Source organism: Podarcis cretensis, assembly GCF_951804945.1.
Source record: "Podarcis cretensis genome assembly, chromosome: 7".
Lineage (NCBI taxonomy): Eukaryota > Metazoa > Chordata > Lepidosauria > Squamata > Lacertidae > Podarcis > Podarcis cretensis.
In genome coordinates, this window is record NC_137176.1 from 93,171,701 (window position 1) to 93,195,551 (window position 23,851).

The 23,851-nt window shown below is 48.3% G+C and overlaps 1 long non-coding RNA gene across 1 annotated transcript in view; it reads left to right on the forward strand.

The window, feature by feature from the left end:
- LOC307220574 overlaps positions 1–23,851 on the forward strand; it is a 214,764-nt gene that overhangs the window by 94,431 nt on the left and 96,482 nt on the right. The window lies entirely within an intron of this gene.

Genomic DNA, 23,851 nt, shown 5'->3' on the forward strand with positions numbered 1-23,851 from the left:
ATATCCAGGGGGAATTTTTCTAAATCAGTAGGAAGTGTGTGCCCCCAAAAAAGCTCAAGGCAATTTCCCCCAAAAAGCTCAACAACTTTTTGTGCCATGATTTGGCAACCCTACGACATATAATTTATTTCTTCGTTTTTATTTGACATTTTCTCAAGCTACTGTCATGAAGTTCAGAAGAGGTTCAGAACCCTTCAGGAAGACAGCTTCAGCTAATGAGGGGCCATTATTTACTCTGCAAGAAGGAAGTGCCAAGGAGTATGTAAGGCAACCCTCAAGAACAACTTTGTACGACTGTTGTTGTGGTTAGGGAAATAAACAGAGTGGATGAGTTTTTAAGCCAAAGGTGCCATAGAAACCTTAAGAAGTGGAATTCAGAAGCCTGAAACTCTTGTCTCAAGGCAGCAAAGTATTATATAAAATCCAAGCTCAAACCGCTACCCACGTTAGGAAGGAGGAAAGAAGCATCTAACCTCATGAACCCTCTTCAGTTATTTATTGATATTGTTATTTATTATAGTTATATACCACTCTTGATTTAAAAAAATACTGGGTGGTTTAGAATATGAAATGACAGCCCCCCACCACAGGTTGCATAACATAATAACAACAAAATAAGAATACTTCTACACAGAGAGACACATTTAAAAGGCCATAGTTTTAATAATAATAATAATAATAATAATAATAATAATAATAAATAAATTTATACCCCGCCCATCTGGCTGAGTTTCCCCAGCCACTCTGGGCAGCTTCCAACAAAACACTAAAATACAATAACCTATTAAACATTAAAATCTTCCCTAAACAGGGCTGCCTTCAGATGTCTTCTAAAAGTTTGGTACGGTAGTTATTTTTCTCTTTGACATCTAGTGGGAGGGCGTTCCACAGGGTGGCGCCACCACCGAGAAGGCCCTTTGCCTGGTTCCCTGTAGCTTTGCTTCTCGCAATGAGGGAACCGCCAGAAGGCCCCCGGCGCTGGACCTCAGTGTCCGGGCAGAACGATGGGGGTGGAGACGCTCCTTCAGGTATTCTGGACCCAGGCCATTTAGGGCTTTCAAGGCCAGCAACAACACTTTGAATTGTGCTCGGAAACGTACTGGGAGCCAATGTAGGTCTTTCAAGACTGGTGTTATGTGGTCTCGGCAGCTGCTCCCAGTCACCAGTCTAGCTGCCACATTCTGGATTAGTTGTGGTTTCCGGGTCACCTACAAAGGTAGCCCCACATCGAGTGCATTGCAGTAGTCCAAGCGGGAGGTAACTAGAGCATACACCACTCTGGCCAGAGAGTCCACTGGCAGGTAGGGTCTCATCCTGTGTACCGGGTGGAGCTGGTAGACAGCTGCCCTGGACACAGAATTAACCTGCGCCTCCATGGACAGCTGTGAGTCCAGAATGACTCCCAGGCTGCGCACCTGGTCCTTCAGGGGCACAGTTACCCCATTCAGGACCAGGGAGTCCTCCACACCTGCCCGCCCCCTGTCCCCCCAAAACAGTACTTCTGTCTTGTCAGGATTCAACCTCAATCTGTTAGTCGCCATTCATCCTCCAACCACCTCCAGACACTCACACAGGACCTTCACCACCTTCATGCATTGAAAATGGGTACTTGGGTGAGGCAAGAGGTGCTGAGGAGAGCAGCAACCCACTACAGTATTGACATGTAAATATTTCAATATTGTGAAATCATGTGTCAAATTACACATGGTGACGTAGTGAATTCACAGATGCTCTTAAGACCCCATAACAGAATTTTGTCAGGAAATATGTATACTTATAATGTCAATACTATGAAATTACATAATGCAACACATACACTGTGATCGAGGCCTCCTTTGGAATCGGAGGCTCGGGCCAAGTGGCCCGTATGCGCCCCCCCCTGTCGGGGCCTGCGGGTGCTGCAGGGCGTCTGCCCGTTCCCTTCCCCACTTGGGGTGCCCCTCGAGGGCGGAGTCCTGGGCCCACGGCTGGGAGGGCGGGCGCCCACATGCCGAAGCAGCGGCGAAGAGGCCCGCCTCCGTCCCGGGACAGGGGTGGGCTTCGGGGGCCCGTCTGAGCAGGCGGCGGTCGCCCTGGCACCCTTTCTTAGTTCTTTCCTTGTTTTATTCATATTTTCAAAAACAACTTTTAATAGGCAGCGGCCGGGCTCTTCCGGGCACGATCAATTTGTTGTGTTCACTTTGAAAGCATCCGATAATACTCCCCCCCCCAATAAAAAGATGCTTATTCCCAGGTGCATCAGGACAGCAAATAGCAGCTTTAAAAAGGAGGAAATGTTCGTGGTCCGAGGACTTCCCTCTTTTAAACAGGGCCAGGGGTTGGCAAGCCTCACCCTCTGTAGTCTACAATATCAGAAACACAGAAGCCGCAGAGGAATGGGCCTGGGGTCTCTCCCCCCCCCTCTTCTCCTGCCCTTCCCACATGTTGCAGGGAGGGGCAGACTCGCAGCTGGGGGTAAGGGCTCCTTCTGCGACGGGATCCCCGGGAGAGCCCTCTCTCCGCAGAGTCAGGCTGCCTCTGAGGGTGAAGGGCTCTGGACCGCCCCCTCTCTCTCGAGCCCGGGCTCCGCTGCGTTGGTTTAGGGATGAACGCGGAGGACTTGGGGGGGGGAGGGGAGAGAGGAAGGGGTCTCAGCGGGCACTGGACTCCGCCTTCCTTCCCCTACTCCTCCCCCTCGTGAGGGAATGTTCTGGGGTGCAGGAGAGGATATATTGACTAATTATATCCTTATCCAACTTGTGCTAACAAGTTCCCAAAATATCAGCAGAGTTTATAGACATTCCCCTTTAAGTCCGCAACGGTAACGCTTGCACAGGTTCGCTAGAACCTCTATAATAATTACTCTGGTAATTTCCCCTTTTGTTCCCTCTTAAAATACAAGACACGACACAGTCTTCATAAAAGTATAAAAGAGTTTACTCACGTTCTGTTCACAATATGATCCCAGAAGGTAGGCAGGCTTAAAAAGGTTACATGCACTTAGAAACTATCTTGTAGCAAGATAGTCTTTATCTCCTCTCTTGGCTGGGAGCCAAGAGAGCATCCTTAGATGTTTCCTCATGGAAGGAAGATGGCAGAGAGAGAGAGAAGAGGCAAGAGAGAGAATGGCTGCCTGCCCTGTGCTTTTATCATTACCTGCACAGGTGAGGCCACACCCACCTCTGGTCACATGCGGAGGAAGTCCGTCCCCAGGAAGTTTACCTGCTTGCTGGACAGACATCCCTCCCCATGTTCTAACATGTACACTCTAGGAATGTTGTCATTGACTGCTCCTGTGTTTACATCCCACATACCCCTTCTCAGGCAATACAACATACACAAAACATAAACAACTTTATTCAAGCACCCAGAGTCCCAGCTTGACACGTAGATTCTGGAAACTCTCTCTTGGTAGGGGTTTCGTCAGGACGTCAGCAGTCATCTCTTGGGTGCTGCAGTAGGATAGTTCCACAAGTCCATCCTGGATCATCTGGCGTATGTAGTGGTATTTAACCCCAATGTGTTTTGTTCTGGCCAGGAACTTCTCACTCTGCATCAGCTTCAGGCAACTTTGATTGTCCTCCAGCAAGCTGACAGGCCCTTTTCTCACCAACCCAAAGTCCTTTATGAGTTGATCAAGCCAGGCGATCTCTCTGCAGGCTTCTGTTGCTGCAACGTATTCCGATTCTGTGGAAGATAATGCTACACAGCTCTGTTTATAACTGCCCCATGAAACAGGTCCATCACCAAACATGAAAACATGACCACTTGTTGATTTATAATCAGCATTATCCCCAGCCCAATCCGCATCAGTATACCCAACCAACTTAGGGTCTCTGACGGCTGGTAACCTTAATTTACAATTCATGGTACCCTTCAAATATCGCACCACCCTCTTTACACCTGCCCAATCATGCTCAGTGGGAGAATTCACTTTTCTGCTAAGAATCCCCACAGCATTAGCTAAGTCAGGTCTACATGTGGTAATTAAATACAAAAGTTTACCAATCGCTGACCTGTAGTCATTGTTGTCTGGCAACTGTTTCGAATCCTGCTGATTCTTTAGGAAGTCAGTAGCCATCGGTGTAGCAACTGGATGTGCGTCTTGCATCTGCATGTGCTCAATCAGCTCGTGGATCTTCTGTCTTTGGCTGAGAAGAAATGAGCCGTCCTCTTCTCTTTCCACCTGGATCCCGCGATAGTACTGGACATCTCCTAGCTCCTTGACCTCCACCTCTTTGCTAAGGTGTTTTACTATCTGTGTATAGTCTTTTTCACTTGCTGTGGCAATAATCAGGTCATCAACAAAAGCTAAGATATATGAGAATTGTCCATTATTTGACTACTGTACAAGCACTTGTCAGCGTCGCCTTGCTTGTACCCAAGTTGCGTCAGCATTTTATGCAACTTCTGGTTCCAGGCTCGAGCAGCCTGCTTAAGTCCATAAAGTCCTTTCTGGAGTTTGCACACTAAATGTGCCTCATGTGGTTTCACAAAACCTTTGGGCTGTTTCATGTAAATTTCCTCAGAAATCTTCCCATGTAGAAAAGCGGTAGCAATGTCTATGTGTTTCACTCTCATTTTCTTGGAGGCTGCAATGCTCAAAAGCATTCTTACGCTGATGTACCTCACGGTTGGTGCAAAAACTTCATCATAGTCTTCACCAAAACGCTGTGAAAATCCCTGTGCTACAAGTCTAGCTTTGTAGCGCTGCACTTCTCCTTCTGGCCCCTTCTTAACCTTGAAAACCCATTTACTGCCAATGGCCTTCTTACCGGGAGGCAGCTCAGTGAGTGTCCAGGTCTTGTTCTGATGCAGTGCATCCATCTCCTCCTGCGCGGCCTTCCTCCAGAGACTGGCTTCTGCAGCTGGCATCTCCTGTATCTCTTCCCAAGTGGAAGGTTCCTGTGGAAACGCTGACCCTGCAAAGTAGGACAACCGTAATGGTGGGACACCTTTGTTGGTTCTGGACGAGCGCCTGACCTCTGGTTCTGTGACCGCATCAGCTTCCTCATCCTCCTCCAACGCAGGCATGTCCCCATCTGAGTCCTCATCTTCGTCTCTGGTGCCGCCAGGGTTCTGGTCCTCTGTGTCTTCTGGTGCGTCGCCTGTAGGGGGCGCTGTAACACTCGAAGGCAGATTAGTACTTTGTGGGGTCTCAAAAGGGAAATATACGAACTCTTGAGTCCTTTCTGACTCACCGGAAGAATCCACAACAGTGTTCTTAGTGTCTACTTTTCCATATTCATCAACATAAACCGCATGGTATGCATTTGTCTTACCAATTTGTAAGTCCATAATTCTGTATCCTTTGCCTCCAGAGGCATATCCCACAAGGATACCTGCTTTTGCCCTGGAGTCAAGCTTGTGTCTGTGCTCCTTGGGCACGTGGAAGTAACACGGACTTCCAAACACACGTATGTGAGACAGATTGGGAGCTTTCCCATGCCAAAGTTCAAATGGTGTGCGCTCTGCACCTTTAGTTGGCAGTCTATTCTGCAAATAGACCAACGTGTATACTCCTTCGGCCCACAGCTTCTGTGGCAAACATGCATCCTTTAGCATGCACCTTGTCATGTCCATAATGGACCTAAACTTTCTTTCAGCTATGGCATTCTGCTGTGGTGTGTAAGGAATTGTGGTTACATGTGCAATTCCTTCCTTGGCCAGGAGAGTCTGCATTTCATTTGAGCAGTACTCACCTCCATTGTCGCTCATTAACACAGCTGGAGTTCTCTGGAATTTATTCTTGACCATAGCAATGTATTCCTGTAGCTTGTTCACTGTCTCACTCTTCTCTTTGAGGAAATATACAACACAAAATCTTGAAAAGTCATCCAGAAATATTAAAATATATCTATTCTTTCCCAGTGAGGGAACATTCATGGGTCCACATATGTCAGTGTGCACAATATCAAGCACTTTGGTGCTTCTTTGTTCAGCACAACGTGGAAATGAAGGTTTTACAGCCTTCTCAGTAATACAGCTTATACACTTTGCTGGAGCTTTGTTGCTCTGCTTTACCTGCAAACCTCTTACAAGATCTCTTTTCTGTAGATCCAGAATGACGTTGGTATCCCTATGTCCAAGCCTTCTGTGCCATAGGTCCAGATCTGCTTCATCCTTCTGGCTGGAATGTGCCACTTTTGCAGACTGGTTCTCTGAAAGATCAAGCTCATATACACCATTGATTAGCTTTGCTTGAGCAAACACTTTGCCATTTTTTGTCACCTTGCATTCTCCATTTCCAAATGTGATCTGGAAACCTTTCTTGTCCAATGTGGACATGCTGATTAAATTGCAGCTCAGCTCTGGAACATACAGAACTCTAGAGATTGTGTTCTCAATGCATTCATTGTTTATATTGCATTTCAGGCTCATGGAACCTGCACCTTTTGCTTTAACAATGTTGCCATCTGCAATCTCAATTTCAGATCCTTCTTCATCATTTATCTCATTAAAATAGTCCTTTTTATATGAAAAATGCGAACTAGCACCTGAATCAATTATCCATTTATTACGTTTATTCTCACGATTCTGGACAGTTAAATTCCTTTCTTGCAGTAGCCATGTGCATTCACATTTCCCCTTCTTTTCCCCTTTTGGCTGAAAGGGGTGGGGTTTCTTGGCTTTAGGAGCTCTGCAGTTCTTTGCAATGTGTCCTTCTTTGTTACAATTGAAACAAATCACTTTCTTAGGCATCTCTTTGGACTTTGTAAATTGCCTAGATGCATAACTGCTGTCTTTGCTTCTAGCATTTCTCACTGGAGATTCAGCTCTATCTCTGCATTCTTCTTTTAAATAACCAATTAAGTCTTTAAAAGTCAGACCTTGTCTATGATCCATCAAACTTATAAATGCGCTAAAGCGTGGTCCAAGCAATGATAACAAAAATGCTATCTTTGTATCTTCATCAAAAGCTTTGGGAGTCAAATCAATTCTTTGAATAATCTCAGTAAACTTGTTGATGTGCTCTGTGAATTCCTCTTTTGAATTCATCCTCACTCTGGTTAATTTACACACCAAGTTTCTGAAGCAGTTTATGCCAGATTCTCCATACACACGGTCAATATCTCTTAAGATTTGAGATGCATCATCTGTACTATTTATTAATGATAGCTGCTCATCACGAAGTCCACTCAAAATTATGTGTCTAGCTTCGCTGTTCATGCATTTCCAAGCACTTATCTTGGCTAAATCTCCCTCAGTCGATCCTGTAGGTTGAGGGTTTAAAGCTTCCAAAATGTGCTTATAATCTAAACATGCTATCAAGCGCTGCTTCCAGTGTATGAAATTGTGTTCATTCAGCACAGGCATTCCTAGCTTTGCATCACTATCAAAAGCTGCTCTAGCCATCTTAAAATCCAAAAATGTGAAAATTCTTCAAAATTTCAAAATTTCTCAAAATTTCAAAATCAAAATCTCAAAAATCTCAAAATGCAAAACAATTCTTCACTGCCTTGGGTCACTGTGAACTCTGAGGGAAGGGGGGGTTGCTTAATCCCCACTGCACAATGGAACAAAGGACCATGTGCTTACCAGGAAGTTAACTCAGAAAAATACTACTCAACTCAAAATCACAATCCAATGCAATCCTTCAAAAATACACAGAAATATGCAATACTGGGCCCATAACCCTTTGAGGGAATGTTCTGGGGTGCAGGAGAGGATATATTGACTAATTATATCCTTATCCAACTTGTGCTAACAAGTTCCCAAAATATCAGCAGAGTTTATATACTCTGGGTCTAGTCCCAGTTTTTTTTCTGGGGAATATTAAAGTTTCATAACACACTTCAATCTCATGTTTCAGGATAAGCAAGGAAGATGAGTCTCTTGGAAAAGATTGCTGGCTGATGGGCTGCTTGGAACAAAGTGTGTGCTTTGATGAGCATGCCTGCGAGGTTCTGTCCCAATCCTGAGGAGTTCAGAAAAGGATATGGAAAGGAGGAATGTGTAAGGTCACTGAGCTGGCAGGTAAGGAGGCCCATTGGTTTGCCTTTTATTTCATCATGGGAAGTTACATTTTCTTTTTATGAAATATGTGATTTGCTCTCTGCCTTACATGATCTGCACCCACAGTATTTTAAGAGAACCCCCTTTTTAAAGGGTGATGCATAAATTAGTTAAATGATGAACAATATGGAAAGAACAGAGAGCGAATCTCTCTCTCTCTCTCTATTTCTGTCTGTCTGTCTGTTTCTCTCAGCATGAGAATGTAAGAATGTCTTCTGGATCAGGCCAATGGCCCATCAACAGAGAAACCCACACAAGACGTACCCTGGCTGCATTTGGTTCATATTATTTATCTTTAATGGTTTTTTATTGCCTCATGGCTGTCAAAGTCACACAATGGCTTGAAGAGTTATAGGTGAGTGGTAATTGTGGGAATGTTCCGGGGTGCAGGAGAGGATATATTGACTAATTATATCCTTATCCAACTTGTGCTAACAAGTTCCCAAAATATCAGCAGAGTTTATAGACATTCCCCTTTAAGTCCGCAACGGTAACGCTTGCACAGGTTCGCTAGAACCTCTATAATAATTACTCTGGTAATTTCCCCTTTTGTTCCCTCTTAAAATACAAGACACGACACAGTCTTCATAAAAGTATAAAAGAGTTTACTCACGTTCTGTTCACAATATGATCCCAGAAGGTAGGCAGGCTTAAAAAGGTTACATGCACTTAGAAACTATCTTGTAGCAAGATAGTCTTTATCTCCTCTCTTGGCTGGGAGCCAAGAGAGCATCCTTAGATGTTTCCTCATGGAAGGAAGATGGCAGAGAGAGAGACAAGAGGCAAGAGAGAGAATGGCTGCCTGCCCTGTGCTTTTATCATTACCTGCACAGGTGAGGCCACACCCACAGTAATTACTGTCCTTGAGCTAATGAGGCTTAATTACTTCAGATTTACAAAGTGCTTTGAAACAGGCTCTTGCTCCAGCCCATTGGTGGTGGGTGGAAGGTATGAGAGCAAGTTCAGGAAACCAGCTTTAGGGGTTAGGGTTAGGGTTAGGGGTTAGGGGTTAGGCTTAGTCTTATTCTTAGGTCTGGCTTAGTCTTAGTCTTGTTGTTGTTGTTTAGTCGTTTAGTCATGTCCGCCTCTTCGTGACCCCCTGGACCAGAGCACGCCAGGCCCTCCTGTCTTCCACTGCCTCCCGCAGTTTGGTCAGACTCATGTTTGTAGCTTCGAGAAGCTTCGAGTCTTAGTCTTAGTCTTAGAGGTGTTACAGCAAAATCTGGGTGCGAGGCTGCTCTGCCACCCAGCTCATCGGACTAAGTCCGTGGGTCCCTGCGGAGGAAAATGAGCTCAGCCGGAGACAGGAGCAAACAGCAGAAGATCCAAGTTTATTGCGCAACAGGTTCAAGGCGAGATTGAACAGTGAGAAAGGGGTGACATGAGTTTTTGAAACTCCCTCCATGTCCCAGAATACAGTGCAAAACACGTCATGAATACATTAAAGAGAGGTTTGGTTACACAGATTACATCATGAATATATTAAAGGGAGGTTGGGTTACACAGATTAACATATGGAGGAGGGAGGGGGGAATATGCAGAGCTGGAGATATGCACAGATAAACACTTCCTGGGGATGAGAAAACAATGGTCCCAAATATGCATAGTCTGCCACCTGACATTGCCTGGAGGAAAGGCTGATCAGAGCATTTGACAGGATTAGGGTCTTGACACCTTGAGGGATTATGGAGGACAGGGGAGGGGTGATGGAGTCCTAGAGAAATTGAGCAAATATATTGTAGCGAAGAAAGTGAAGAAGACATGCCCCCCCCCTTCCGTAAGAGTGGTTAAGCATAGGGGTTGGGGTTGGGGTTAGGGGTTAGGGATTATAGAATCATAGAATCATAGAATCGTAGAGTTGGAAGAGACCACAAGGGCCATCGAGTCCAACCCCCTGCCAAGCAGGAAACACCATCAGAGCACTCCTGACATATGGTTGTCAAGCCTCTGCTTAAAGACCTCCAAAGAAGGAGACTCCACCACACTCCTGGGCAGCAAATTCCACTGTCAAACAGCTCTTACTGTCAGGAAGTTCTTCCTAATGTTTAGGTGGAATCTTCTTTCTTGTAGTTTGGAACCATTGCTCCGTGTCCGCTTCTCTGGAGCAGCAGAAAACAACCTTTCTCCCTCCTCTATGTGACATCCTTTTATATATTTGAACATGGCTATCATGTCACCCCTTAACCTCCTCTTCTCCAGGCTAAACATGCCCAGCTCCCTTAGCCGTTCCTCAGAAGGCATCGTTTCCAGGCCTTTGACCATTTTGGTTGCCCTCCTCTGGACACGTTCCAGTTTGTCAGTGTCCTTCTTGAACTGTGGTGCCCAGAACTGGACACAGTACTCCAGGTGAGGTCTGACCAGAGCAGAATACAGTGGCACTATTACTTCCCTTGATCTAGATGCTATACTCCTATTGATGCAGCCCAGAATTGCATTGGCTTTTTTAGCTGCCGCGTCACACTGTTGGCTCATGTCAAGTTTGTGGTCAACCAAGACTCCTAGATCCTTTTCACATGTACTGCTCTCAAGCCAGGTGTCACCCATCTTGTATTTGTGCCTCTCATTTTTTTTGCCCAAGTGCAATACTTTACATTTCTCCCTGTTAAAATTCATCTTGTTTGTTTTGGCCCAGTTCTCTAATCTGTCAAGGTCGTTTTGAAGTGTGATCCTGTCCTCTGGGGTGTTAGCCACCCCTCCCAGTTTGGTGTCATCTGCAAATTTGATCAGGATGCCCTTGAGTCCATCATCCAAGTCGTTGATAAAGATGTTGAATAAGACCGGGCCCAAGACAGAACCCTGTGGCACCCCACTAGTCACTTTTCTCCAGGATGAAGAGGAACCATTGATGAGCACCCTTTGGGTTCGGTCAGTCAGCCAGTTACAAATCCACTGAGTGGTAGCATAGTCAAGACCGTATTTTACCAGCTTCTTTACAAGAATATCAGGGGCACCTTGTCAAATGCCTTGCTGAAATCAAGGTAGGCTACATCCACTGCGTTCCCTTCATCTACCAGGCTTGTAATTCTGTCAAAAAACGAGATCAGGTTAGTCTGACATGACTTATTTTTCAGAAATCCATGCTGACTATTGGTGATCACAGTATTCCTTTCTAGGTGCTCACAGACTGTTTGCTTAATGATCTGCACCAGAATCTTCCCTGGTATTGATGTCAGACTGACTGGGCGGTAATTATTTGGGTCCTCTCTTTTCCCCTTTTCGAAAATAGGGACAACATTTGCCCTCCTCCAGTCTGCCGGGACTTCACCTGTTCTCCAGGAATTATCAAAGATGACTGCCAGTGGTTCTGAGATCACATCTGCCAGTTCTTTTAATACTCTTGGATGCAGTTCATCTGGCCCTGGAGACTTGAATACATCTAAACTAGCCAGGTATTCTTGTACTATCTCCTTAGTTATTCTAGGCTGTGTTTCCTCTGCTGAATCATTTGCTCCAAATTCTTCAGGTCGGGCATTGTTTTCTTTATCGGAGAAGACTGAGACAAAGAAGGCATTGAGGAGTTCAGCCCTTTCTGTGTCCCCTGTTTGCATTTCACCGTCTTCTCCTCTGAGTGACCCCACGGTTTCTTTGTTCTTCCTTTTGCTACGAACATACCCATAAAAGCCTTTTTTGTTGCTTTTAACCTCTCTAGCAAGCCTGAGTTCATTCTGTGCTTTAGCTTTTCTGACTTGGTGTCTACACGTGCTGGCTATTTGTTTGAATTCCTCTTTGGTTGTTTCCAACAGAAGCAACTTAGTCATGCTGGCCACGTGACCCGGAAAAACTGTCTGCAGAAGCGGACAAACGCCAGCTCCCTCGGCCTTTAAAGCAATATGAGCACCGCAACCCCAGAGTCGTTCATGACTGAACTTAAATGTCAGGGCCCCTTTACCATTATGCTTTGGTGTAGGTAGGGTTTGACCTGTTTGTCCAATACAGAGAGCTGAAGGGGACTGCTGGCATTTGATGGCATACACAATGTTTTAAGATGAGCATTTAAATACGCCTGAGATGGTATGTTTGATGTTGTTTGGTCCAGTGATGGTGTTGTCTAGGTGTATGTGGCAGCAAAGTTGGCATCTGGGTTTATTGCAGGCTCTGGTACCAGTGTCCATGTTGAGCCTTGTTGCTTAGCATGGGTGAGGAGTTGTTTAAGATTGGGTGGCTGTCTGTAGGCAATGAAAGGTCTTCCTCCCAGAGCTTGAGAAAGAGAACTGTCATTGTCTAGGAGAGGTGGTAAATCTCTGATGATTTGTTGAACTGTTTTAGCTGTATGAGATTACTGGTGGTGTTCTGTTATTTTCTCTTTTGGGTCTGTCTTGCAGCAAGTTATCAGTCATGCTTTGTTGATCTGTTGTTTAACTTCATCAGGTGGATATTTTAGTACAGATCTAGTGTGGTATTGCGTCCTTCAGGAGGGGTCCATGTGGAGTCTCTTTTTTTGGTAACATTTTTCGATGGCAGTTTGTGATCAATGTTCTGTTCATTGATTGCCATCATGATTTTTGTTTTAATTTATTTTTGCATAAGCAGTTATTAACCTTTTTGTTTCTCACATTGAGGAGCTTGTTTTGAAGCTGAAAAGCAGGCTCTAAAACAGTTCAAAAGGAGAAAAACCTCAGGTGTGAAAACACCCAAGGTTGACACTGACATAACTGGCTTTTAAGTTGATCTAGCAGAGAAGATGAAATATTTGCCTCTCCCTCCAGCTCAAGAGCTGGAAGAGAGCTGGCAGCCCAGGTCAGGCAGGAAGGCTGAGCGGGAGGGCAAGCGCCAGGCTTGCCAAACTCGCCTTTTCCTTCAAGCCAACAGTTTAGTTCTGGGGAGGAAACGCTCCATTCCCCGCTCCTTTCCCTCTTCCCACGCGCTCTCTCTTTTTCCCTCGCCTCCATCCAGGGAGCAGGGAAAACGCCGGCACTTCCCTGACCTTCCAGACTCGTCCTGGAGAGTCTGGCAAAAAGTTCTGGCCCATCCCTCAGCCCATGGGCTCCTTCCTCCTCACTGCTTCTCCTTTGGAGCTGTCTGGGTAGCAGAACTAAATGCCCCCCCCCCGCTGGGCGGATTTTTGCACCCCGGCACCGCATATGCTAAAGAAGGCCCTGCGTCCAGGCCCCCGGGGTCCCCTTCTCCCTTCTTCCCGCCCGCCCCCAGTTGAGCGCAAGAAGATGCGGGAGATCAGGGAGAGTCAAGAGCAGGTTTATTGGGGTGTTTGGGGGTTGCGGGGCGGCGTCGAGGCGGCTCCTCTGTGGCAGGTGCGGGCTTGGTGGGGCCTAGCGGTTCCTGGAGACCAGCACGGCGGCGATTCGGACCAGGAACTCGTCCAATGCGAGGATGGGGTTGCTGGCCATGAGGAGCCCCGGGGGGTTGGCGGCGGTGGACACCAGGGTGCAGGGGCACAGCAGCTGCGGGAGAGGCAGAGGGGGAGCGTTAGATGCACACGAAAGCTGATACCAAGAACAAACTTAGTTGGTCTCCAAGGTGCTACTGGACTATTTTAATTTTTTATTTCGTTTGCAGAGGTACTGCGTCAGACCAACACGGCTATCTACCTGACACTGAAAACAAGAAACAGGCCCCGCTCTCAAAGCGTCCGCAGGCTTTCAAGAGCCTTTCGACAAAGTACCTCACCAACTACTCCCGAGTAAGCTTTGCAGTGAAGGAATAAGACCGCAGGATATTGTAGAGCTGCGAAAGGTTCAAGAAAGGGCCACAAAATGATCAAGGCGCCGGAGCGACGGCCCAGTGGGGGAAAGTTGCGTGTTTGAGGCTGGTTTAGAGAAAAGGCGAATAAAAGGAGACATGGGGGAAGTTTAGAAGGTTAAGCACGGCCTGGAGAAAGTGGAAAGGTTTTTCCTGCCTCTCGCTGCTACAGGAGGCGGGCGATGGGCGCCAACTTGGGCGGCTTGACAAAAAGATCGTATAAATTTATGGAGGAGGAGGAGAAGGAGGAGGAGCGGGTCTATCGAGGGCTACCAGCCACGAAGGCTCGCTCTGCCCTCCACAGTCAGAGGCAGACATGCTTCTGAATACGTTACTGGAAACCACAGGACGGGAGAGTGTCGCTCCTGGGCTCGGATCCTGCCTGCTGGTTTCCTACTGGGCATCTCGTTGGCCACTGTTGCCTTTCTGATGTTCTTACTATCGTCTTTCCTCGCCGACGCCCCCAAGGACAGCTGACTTCTCTCTCCCTTCCTCTACGCGCCTCACTCCATCCTCGGGGGTTCGGCGGAGCTCTCTCCCTCCCCAGTCGCTGAACTCGGCGGGTCCCTGGCAAGGGGGCTCTAGGGGGCTGCCTGGGCGAGGCTCGCTAGCCTCTTGGTGCGGCCCATGGAAGCCATCCAGCGGCGCCCATCCCCGTCACCGTTGCTGGGATGCCTGCGGCGCCCCCCGCGCTAGACCAGGGGAGGCTTACAGCTGCCCCCCGCATTCTTCTCGGCCCCCAAACAGGCACTCCAGAGTCTTTGAACTGTGCTCTGCCTGGGCCGGCACATGCCTACTCCGGGTAGTCCTCACAACCCGCTTGCGGAGTAGCTCAGTGTTCCCTAAATATACACATAGGACGCAGTTTTTCCGTCTTAAAAACTAAGGGGAAAAGTCTGTGTGTCCTATGGAGCGAGTGCAGGGGGGAGGCAAGCAGGAAAAGCCCCCAAGAGCCACACACAAGCTTCGCGCGGCTCTTGCAGGCTTTTCCCCAGGAGGGAGAAGGGACTGACGCCGCCAGTCAGTCCCTTCTCCCTCCTCTAGAAAAGCCTTGCGCAATCTCTCCAGTCGTGGGAGGCTGTGCAAGGCTAAAGAGGAAGCCCGGGCAGCGAGCGCGATCCATCCCGCTTGCTGCCCGGGCTTCCTCTTTTGTCTAGCACCCTCTCCAGCCGCGGGAGGCTGCACAAGGCTAAAGAAGCCAACTTTTAAAAAATCTCTCTATCTCTACCTCTTTTTCTTTTTTCGTCCTTTCTCCACCCCCTTATTTTCCTCTGGATCAGTGTTTTTATCAAGATTAAAGTTTTAGTTTGGAGGAGGGGAATATTATAAAAAAGGAAACTTTGCAGCTTTTATTTTAGTATACAATAAAAACAGATTAAACAAAACACAAGAGAAGGAAGTAGCATAGAAGAAGAGAAAAGGGAAAGGGGGGGGGGATACAAAGCCATTTACCAGAGGTAGATCTTAACCCTTGTCTCACCTGGGAGCTTCTCTGGGCAGGAATTCCCTCGGCTTAAGTGGGGTGAGGGAAGAGTGGCAGGTAGGGGGGTACCTACCTAGACAGTGAATTCACATGTCTCTCCAATGAAAATTGGGAGTGGGCATTGTGTGAAGTGGCTGTGGATCTCCTGCCGCAGAAGTGTAGGACTGTATAGAGTTGGGAGGGTCACCCGAGGCTCATCTAGCCCAGCCCCCTCACAATGTAGGAATCACAGCTAAAGAACGCCAGGCAGATGGTTCCCCCAACCACTGCTTAAAAGCCTCCAGTGGTGGAGACCCCCAACAACTTCCGAGGTCACAGAATTGCAGGGTTGGAAGGGAACCCCAGGAGTCATCTAGTCCAGCTCCGGTGGACAGCGGGCACGATCCATCCCGTTGTGCAAGGCTAAAGATGCTGCTCAAGGCTAAAGAGGAAGCGCGCAGCCTGTCCGTTTCTCTTTGGGGCTGGGGGGGGAATAATATTTTCCCCCTTGATTTCCCCCTCTAAAAACTAGGTGCGTCCTGTGGTCCGGTGCGTCCAGTAGAGCGAAAAATACGGTATACAGTGCTACCTTTGGTTACGTACTTAATTCGTTCTGGAGGTCCGTTCTTAACCTGAAACTGTTCTGAACCTGAAGCACCACTATAGCTAATGGGGCCTCCCGTCGCCCTCGAGCGATTTCTGTTCTCATCCTGAAGCAAAGTTCTTAACCCGAGGTACTATTTCTGGGTTAGCGGAGTCTGTAACCTGAAGCGTCTGTAACCCGAGGTACCACTGTATTCTTTTCGCAATAATTCCTTTTGGTTCAGCCGCTTTTTTACGGATCTTCTCAATAGGCTCACTGAAAATTACATTACAAAAACTTCATTCATACATTCATTCATTCTGATTTTGGGAGGGTATTATTGGGTTGTTTCAATTTTGATTATATATATTGTGGTTTTTATGTTGATCATTTCTGTGAACCGCCCTGAGACCTCTGGGTACAGGGCGGTATAGAAATTCAAAAAATAATCATTATCATTACCATTACGGTATTTTGCGTCCCCTCGGTTTGGTACCCTGCGCTGCTCTCCTTCGGTGTTTTGCGCCTAAGCGCCAGAGGTGGGTGTCTACGACATTAAAGATGACACGTGTTTGTGGGTCCCTGGGACGTGAGACCTTGGCCCCGTCAAAGCACAAGAGCCGGAGACAGGCGCAGCCCGCAACTCCCCGCCCCACAAGCGTCAGCCCCAAAGGCTTTCCAGGGAAGGGTCGTTTGTGCGGGTGTGCCCATGCGGAGCCAAGGCGGGAGTGCATCTGAGCAGGGGCAGAGCACCGTCCCCTAGGAGAAGGAGGGTTTCTAGACGGCAGTAGGGCGGGTGCACGTGAGCATGAGCAGAGTGCTCTGGAGCAGCTCTGGCGAGAAGGACTGGCGGCCCTCTGGCCCATCGAAGGAATCATGCTGCTCCATGTCAAGGGCTCGGCGGGGGCAGGAGGGGTGCTGCAGGGCGTCTGTCCTTCCCCACTTGGGGTGCCCCTCGAGGGCGGAGTCCTGGGCCCACGGCTGGGAGGGCGGGCGCCCACATGCCGAGGCAGCGGCGAAGAGGCCCGCCTCCGTCCCGGGACAGGGGTGGGCTTCGGGGGCCCGTCTGAGCAGGCGGCGGGCGCCCCGGCACCCTTTCTTAGCTCTTTCCTTTTTTCTTTTTTTTTCGTATTTTGAAGGAGAGAAAAAACTTTTAATAGACAGTGGCTGGGGTCTTCCTGCACGATCAATTTGTTGTGTTCACTTTGAAAGCATCCGATAATACTTTTTTCCCCCAATAAAAGGATGCTTATTCCCAGGTGCATCTGGGCAGCAAATAGCAGCTTTAAAAAGGAGGAAATGTCAGAGGACTGGAAGCCAGTGGCACGTGCATGCGCCTGGGCAGAAAATGGAAAGGAGAGAGAGAGAGAGAGAGAGAGGGAGGGAGGGAGGGAGAGAGAGGGAGGTCAGGTTGGCGGGGTCGTTCGGGGGAAGAGGATCAAGGGAAGACCCAAGGCGCTCCCTCCTAGCCACGTCGGCGCGCTTGCCTTGAAGTTAAAGGGGTCCACGCGGAGGCTGGAGGCGTGCAGATCGCTGTTGTCCATGCGGATGCTGTCCATGTTCATGATGGCGCTGTCGTTGGAGACGGGGAGAGGGTGGAAGTGCGGGAAGTACATCCTGGACCAAGCGGTTGCCTGGAAAAACCTGCGGGGAGAGAAGGGGGGCCGTCAGGAAAAGGGACGGGACGGGAGGAACCAGACTAGGCTTCTCTCCCGCCGACGCCCCGTCGAACCTACCTGGCCAGCGCTTCGCCGCCCATATCGTCGCTCGAGGGGACCCCGACCTGGATCACCATGCGCTCTCTAGCAGTCTGCACCAGGCTGGCAGCAGGCGAGGGTCGAACTGCTCGATGGGTGGCGGGAGGTGGCGAAGCTGGGAGCCCTGCAGAGGCCGCCGCTTTTCTAGCGGCCCGCACTGCCCTCCTCCGCCCGCCCCCGCTGATCTTCTCGCCCCGGGACTGCCGGAGAGGTCGGCTGCGCGGCGGAGAAGCCAAAGTCACCCACGGCGCAAGGAGGAGCCTCGGCGAGGGCGGACAGAGCTCAGCTCCTGCCCTGGCGGCCGAAAGAGCCGGTACTGCGGGGAGACCCGTCTGTGCTGCCGGAGGGGGGGGGCGGGGGCGATTTAGAGGAACAGAGCAGCATCAGGAGAGACGGCTGGGTCCTTGCAGCCTCGTGTTTTCACGGTGGCCACCCAGGTGCCTCTTGCAGAAAACGCGCAAGCGGGATCCGAGAGCAAGAGCGTCTTCCCCCGCCATCCCACTTGGACCGAGGGAGCCTTCTGCCGGGGCACGCGGCAAGTGGGAAGACGACACGGGACTTCAGGCGCTGCCAAAGTTCAGACGACCAAAGAACCCGGGTGGATGCCCCGACTCTTTTCGCCACGCAGGAGAGGATGGAGGCTCCTAAATCCCACCGCCCCCACCCCATTTCATGGCCTCGCAGGTCCCCAGCCCAAATCAAACACGCAGGGGGTGTACGGTATCCGTCTGAAAAGCCTCCCGAGACGCCCCAGTCGGTGGCATGAGGGCCACGCAGGAGACGAACCGACGGCTGGCTGATGCGTAAAGCGCATATTGCTAAGATCAGCCGGGCAGGGAAAGGCGTGTTGTTGTTTTTTACTTTAGATCAAGCTCAGAAAAGGGGGTCGAGAGATCCTTGAGAGGCAGGCAGGAGACACCTGCAGCAGTCTCCGAGGCTGAGTATTTGTTTTCAGTCCTAGAAACGAGCTCCTGATTCTCACAGGCAAAGAGCTTTTCCTGGTTTCCCCCTCCCCGCCAAAAAACCCAGCCTTCATTTGTTCCAAGAGCTGAATTTGGAAGCTCTTGTTAAACAATCCGGGACCACAAAAAGCGCTGCAAGTTGTTTTCTTCTAGAACCAAGCGGTATATAAATGTTATGAAACAAACAAACCAACAAGTCCTAGGAGATCTACCACGAATCACTCAGTAGGTCCTGATCTACCCCCTGCTCCCCCCCCCCAACACGCCACTTCCCCCCTCCCATTGTCGGGGCAACTTTACACCATCCCTCGACCTGGTGCCAGGAGGTTCTCAACCTGGTCCTCCTCACAGGGTAGTGGTGGGGAGGAGGACGACCACGTAGAGCACCTTCAGATCCCTGGAAGATATGCATGTAACAAATAAATACAATACAGCGAAAAGGAAAAAGAGTCTAGAAATATTTTTGGAATTAAACATTCTGAGGACCTAACTGCACATGACATTAAGTGTGTGGTGTTGTGAGCGGTTTGGTTTTTTTAAAAAAAAACAAAACAAAACTTGATATTTACAGTAGGGCTCCAATGTTGGGAGAAGGGAAGTTTCATCTTTTGTACCACAGTTGTGGAAGGATACAGAGAATGTAGGGAAGGTCAGGCAGCCCTAGCCAGAACCAAGAGGAGCCCTGGCACCTCCTGCCCTGCTGTGCTGTGCTGTGCCTCCAGCCCTTGCCACGTGGGCTCTCTAATAACAATAGTAATTATCATTATTATAATTATTATTATTATTGTTTATACCTCACACATCTTACTGGGTTTCCTCAGCCACTCTGGGCAGCTACCAACAAAATATTAAAATGCAATAATCTGTTAAACATTAAAAGCTTCCCTAAACAGGGCTGCCTTCAGATGTCTTCTAAAAGTCTGGTAGTTGTTTTTCTCTTTGACATCTGGTGGAAGGCGTTCCACAGGGTGAGTGCCACTACTGAGAAGGCCCTCTGCCTGTTTCCCTGTAACTTGGCTTCTTGCAGTGAGGGAACCGCCAGAAGGCCCTCGGAGCTGGACCTCAGTGTCCGGGCAGAACGATGGGGGTGGAGACGCTCCTTCAGGTATACTGGACCGAGGCCATTTAGGGCTTTCAAGGTCAGCAACAACATTTTGAATTGTGCTCGGAAACGTCCTGGGAGCCAATGTAGGTCTTTCAAGATCGGTGTTATGTGGTCTCTGCGGCCGCTCCCATTCACCAGTCTAGCTGCTGCGTTCTGGATTAGTTGTAGCTTCCGGGTCACCTTCAAAGGTAGCCCCACATAGAGTGCATTGCAGTAGACCAAGCGAGAGATAATCAGAGCATGCACCACTCAGGTGAGACAGTCTGCAGGCAGGGAGGGTCTCATCCTGCGTACCAGATGGAGCTGGTAAACAGCTGCCCTGGACACAGAATTGACCTGTGCCTCCATGGACAACTGTGGGTCCAGAATAACTCCCAGGTTGCGCACCTGGTCCTTCAACCCAACCCTTTCAACAGTTCATCACAAGACTTGATTTCCAGGCTCTTCATCTTCTTAGTCGCCCTTCTTGGCACACCTTCCAGCTTGTCCTTCTCCTCTCAAACTGTGGTGCCCAAAACTGGACAAAGGGCTCCAGGTAGGCCAGGGCTGAACTGAGTGGTGCCATGACTTCCCTTAATTGGGACACTAGACCTTTTTCGATGCAGCCTGGAATTGCAATAGCTTTTTCTATTGCTGCACCACACTGTTGGCTCAGTGGTGACAGCTTATGGGACAGACATACTTCAGACCCCGCTGTCAGATTGGTTACAATACCATCAACTCCACGAGACCTTTAAATCAGACAAGCGGAAAGGCTTTTCTATAGAACCCTCTAGACAGCCTGTGATAATATTTTTACAAGTCACCTCAGTTTCCAAGTGGGGAAAGACTCCAGGTGTTCCTTGGAATAAAGGTCAGCAGAACCAGTGGTGTCTTTAGGATCCGTGGCTTTATTTGCACATATATACAGCCTGAGCATAGGACAGAGGTTCCCCACAAACATTGCATCTCCAATCTTTATTTCATGAGATACTATGACAGCGAAGAATAGAAATGCAGCATGAAAAGCAAAACCACACGACAAGATACAACTAGGGTTGCCACCTTTGCTCTTGCAAAATACAGGACAGGACTGGGGGGGCGGGACTTAGGGTGAATTCCCCCCCCCCCACCTGGTGCTGAAATGACTTCAAAGCAATCCATTACAATCCATTGCAGCCTAATAGGAGGACATCTCTGGACTACGTCTCTCTCACACGCATTTGTAAATCTCTCCGTTCTTTGCTACCCAGAGCTAAGTACATTACCTTTCACACACATGCAGTATTATGCAGCAAAGTTGCATCACATAACCTTTCTTTGTCTTTTTTGCATTCACATTCACACAATCATTTTGTTGCCTTCACATGGGATTTGCTTGTGAAAGCATACAAATGCTCATAACAGGATGAGACCTCACCATCCTACTGCCAAAATGTAGGAATAGGTTTTGTAGAGAGTCAGGAATGCTCAGTTTATGGCACAAGCTTGCATGACATTATTCAAAACTGTGCATGCATTGTACATGAAATACATATTTCATTAAGAATTGCATAAAACTATGGAGAGTAAATGGTTGAAATATGCTGATTTATTGTTAGAAGACAATGAAGGATTTAAATTACTGGTCAACTCACCACTGTGTGCTAACCACACCTGCCACTTAGCTATTCTGCAGTTTCTCTTTGATGGTAGTATGACATCCAAGTGTGGAACAGGTGAGTGATGCCCGCAGCGACCTGGCAGGTGCAAGGAAAACAGAGAAACCCAAACAAGACGTACCCTGGCTGCATTTGGTTCATATTATTTACTTTTAATGGTTTTTTATTGCCTCATGGATGTCAAATTCACACAATGGCTTGAAGAGTTATGGGTGAGTGGTAATGACTGTCCTTGAGCTAATGAGGCTTAATTACTCCAAATTTGCAAAGTGCTTTGAAACAGGCTCTTGCTCCGGCCCTTTGGTGGTGGGTGGAAGGTATGAGAGCAAGTTCAGGAAACCAGCTTTAGGGGTTAGGGGTTAGGGGTTAGGGTTGGGTTTAGGGTTTAGGGGTTAGGGCTTAGGGCTTAGGGTTTAGGGGTTAGGGGTTAGGGGTTAGGGGTTAGGGGTTAGGGGTTAGGGGTTAGGGGTTAGGGGTTAGGAGAAGGGGTAGGGGTCAGGGGTAGGGGTAGGCTTAGGAGTTAGGCATAGGGGTTAGGGGTTGGGTTTAGGGGTTAGGGGTTAGGGGTTAGGGGTAGGGGTAGGGGTAGGGTCAGGGGTAGGGGTAGGCTTAGGGGTTAGGGGTTAGGGGTTAGGGGTTAGGGGTTGGGGTTAAGGGTTAAGGGTTAGGGTTTAAGTATTAGGGCTAGGGTTAGGGTTAGGGTTAGGATTGGGGGTTAGACATAGGGGTTAGGGTTAGGGATTAGCAGTTGGGGTTGGGGTTAGGGGTTAGGGGTTAAGGGTTTAAAGATTAGGGTTAGGGTTAGGGTTAAGATAAAGGATTTGCTGAGATAACTTATAGAAGTGGAACACAAAAAGGTAGGTGAGAGGAGGTCAATGAAACAAGGGAATGAAAGATAGATTATGGTAAAGGTATGATGTGTGTTTTTAAATTGCTTTTGTTTTGTTTTGTTTAGTATATTGTGTTTAGATGTTAAGGTTGTGTTTTGTATTGTCTATATTGTATTTTTTCTTTTGTTCCTTTTTTCTTTTTCTTCTTTCTTGTAAGTTTTAAAAGTAATAAATATCATTTAAAAAAAAAGATTAGGGTTAGGGTCAGGGTCAGGGTTAGGGATCTGGTCGGCCCCTGTGAGAACAGGATGCTGGACTAGATGAGCCCCTGGCCTGCTCTCACCGTCTCTTCGCAAAAACCACAGGAGGGGAGAGTTGCTCCTGGGCTCCGTTTTGGTCAACTCACCACTGTGTGCCAACCACACTTGCCACTGAGCTATGCTGCAGTTTCTCTATGATGGTAGCGTGACATCCAAGTGTGGAACAGGTGAGTGATGCCCACAGCAACCTGGCAGGCGCAAAAGTGGGCACTGACAGAGAAACCCAAACAAGACATACCCTGGCTGCATTTGGTTCATATTATTTACCTTTAATGGTTTTTTATTGCCTCATGGCTGTCAAAGTGACACAATGGCTTGAAGAGTTATAGGTGAGTGGTAATGACTGTCCTTGAGCTAATGAGGCTTAATTACTTCAAATTTGCAAAGTGCTTTGAAACAGGCTCTTGCTGCAGCCCATTGGTGGTGGGTGGAAGGGAATAATAATAATAATAATAATAATAATAATAATAATAATAATTTATTATTTAACACTCCCAATTGAGTGTTAAAAACAATCCAGCATTAAATATTAAAAACTTCCCCAAAAAGGACTGCCTTCAGATGTATTTTAAAGATAGAATATCTGCTTATTTCCTTCACATGTGAAGGGAGGGTGTTCCACAGGGCGGGCGCCACTACTGAGAAGGCCCTCTGCCTGTTTCCCTGTAACCTCACTTCTCACACTGAGGGAACCGCCAGAAGGCCCTCGGCGCTGGATCTCAGTGTCTGGGCAGAACGATGGGGGTGGAGACGCTCCTTCAGGTATACTGGACCGAGGCCGTTTAGGGCTTTAAAGGTCAACACCAGCACTTTGAATTGTGTTCGGAAACGTACTAGGAGCCAATGCAGGACCGGTGTTATGTGGTCTCGGCTGCCGCCCCCAGTCACCAGTCTAGCTGCTGCATTCTTGAATAATTGCAGTTTCCGGGTCACCTTCAAAGGTAGTCCCACTTAGAGCGCATTACAGTAGTCCAAGCGGGAGATAACCAGAGCATGTGCACCAGATGGAGCTGGTAGACAGCTGCCCTGGACACAGAGGTGACCTGTGACTCCATGGTCAGCTGTGAGTCCAAAATGACTCCCAGGCTGCGCACCTGGTCCTTCAGGGGCACAGTTACCCCATTCAGGACCAGGGAACCCCCCACACCCGCCCACCCCCTGTCCCCCCAAAACAGTACTTCTGTCTTGTCAGGATTCAACCTCAATCTGTTAGCTGCCATCCATCCTCTAATTGCAAGAGAGCAAGTTCAAGAAACCGGGTTTAGGGTTTAGGTTTTAGGGTTAGGTTTAGGGGTTGCGGTTGCGGTTGGGGTCATGAAGAGTCGGACACAACTAAGCGACAAAACAACAACCACCATAACAAGGAAAAGCGGGACATTCTGAGATCAAATCAGATACAGGGACAGATTTTCTAAATTGGGGGTGTTCCTGGAAAATAGGGACACTTGGAGTCTGATCTGCTAGTCCAGGATCCTGCTCTCTCAGTGGCAGATCAGTTGT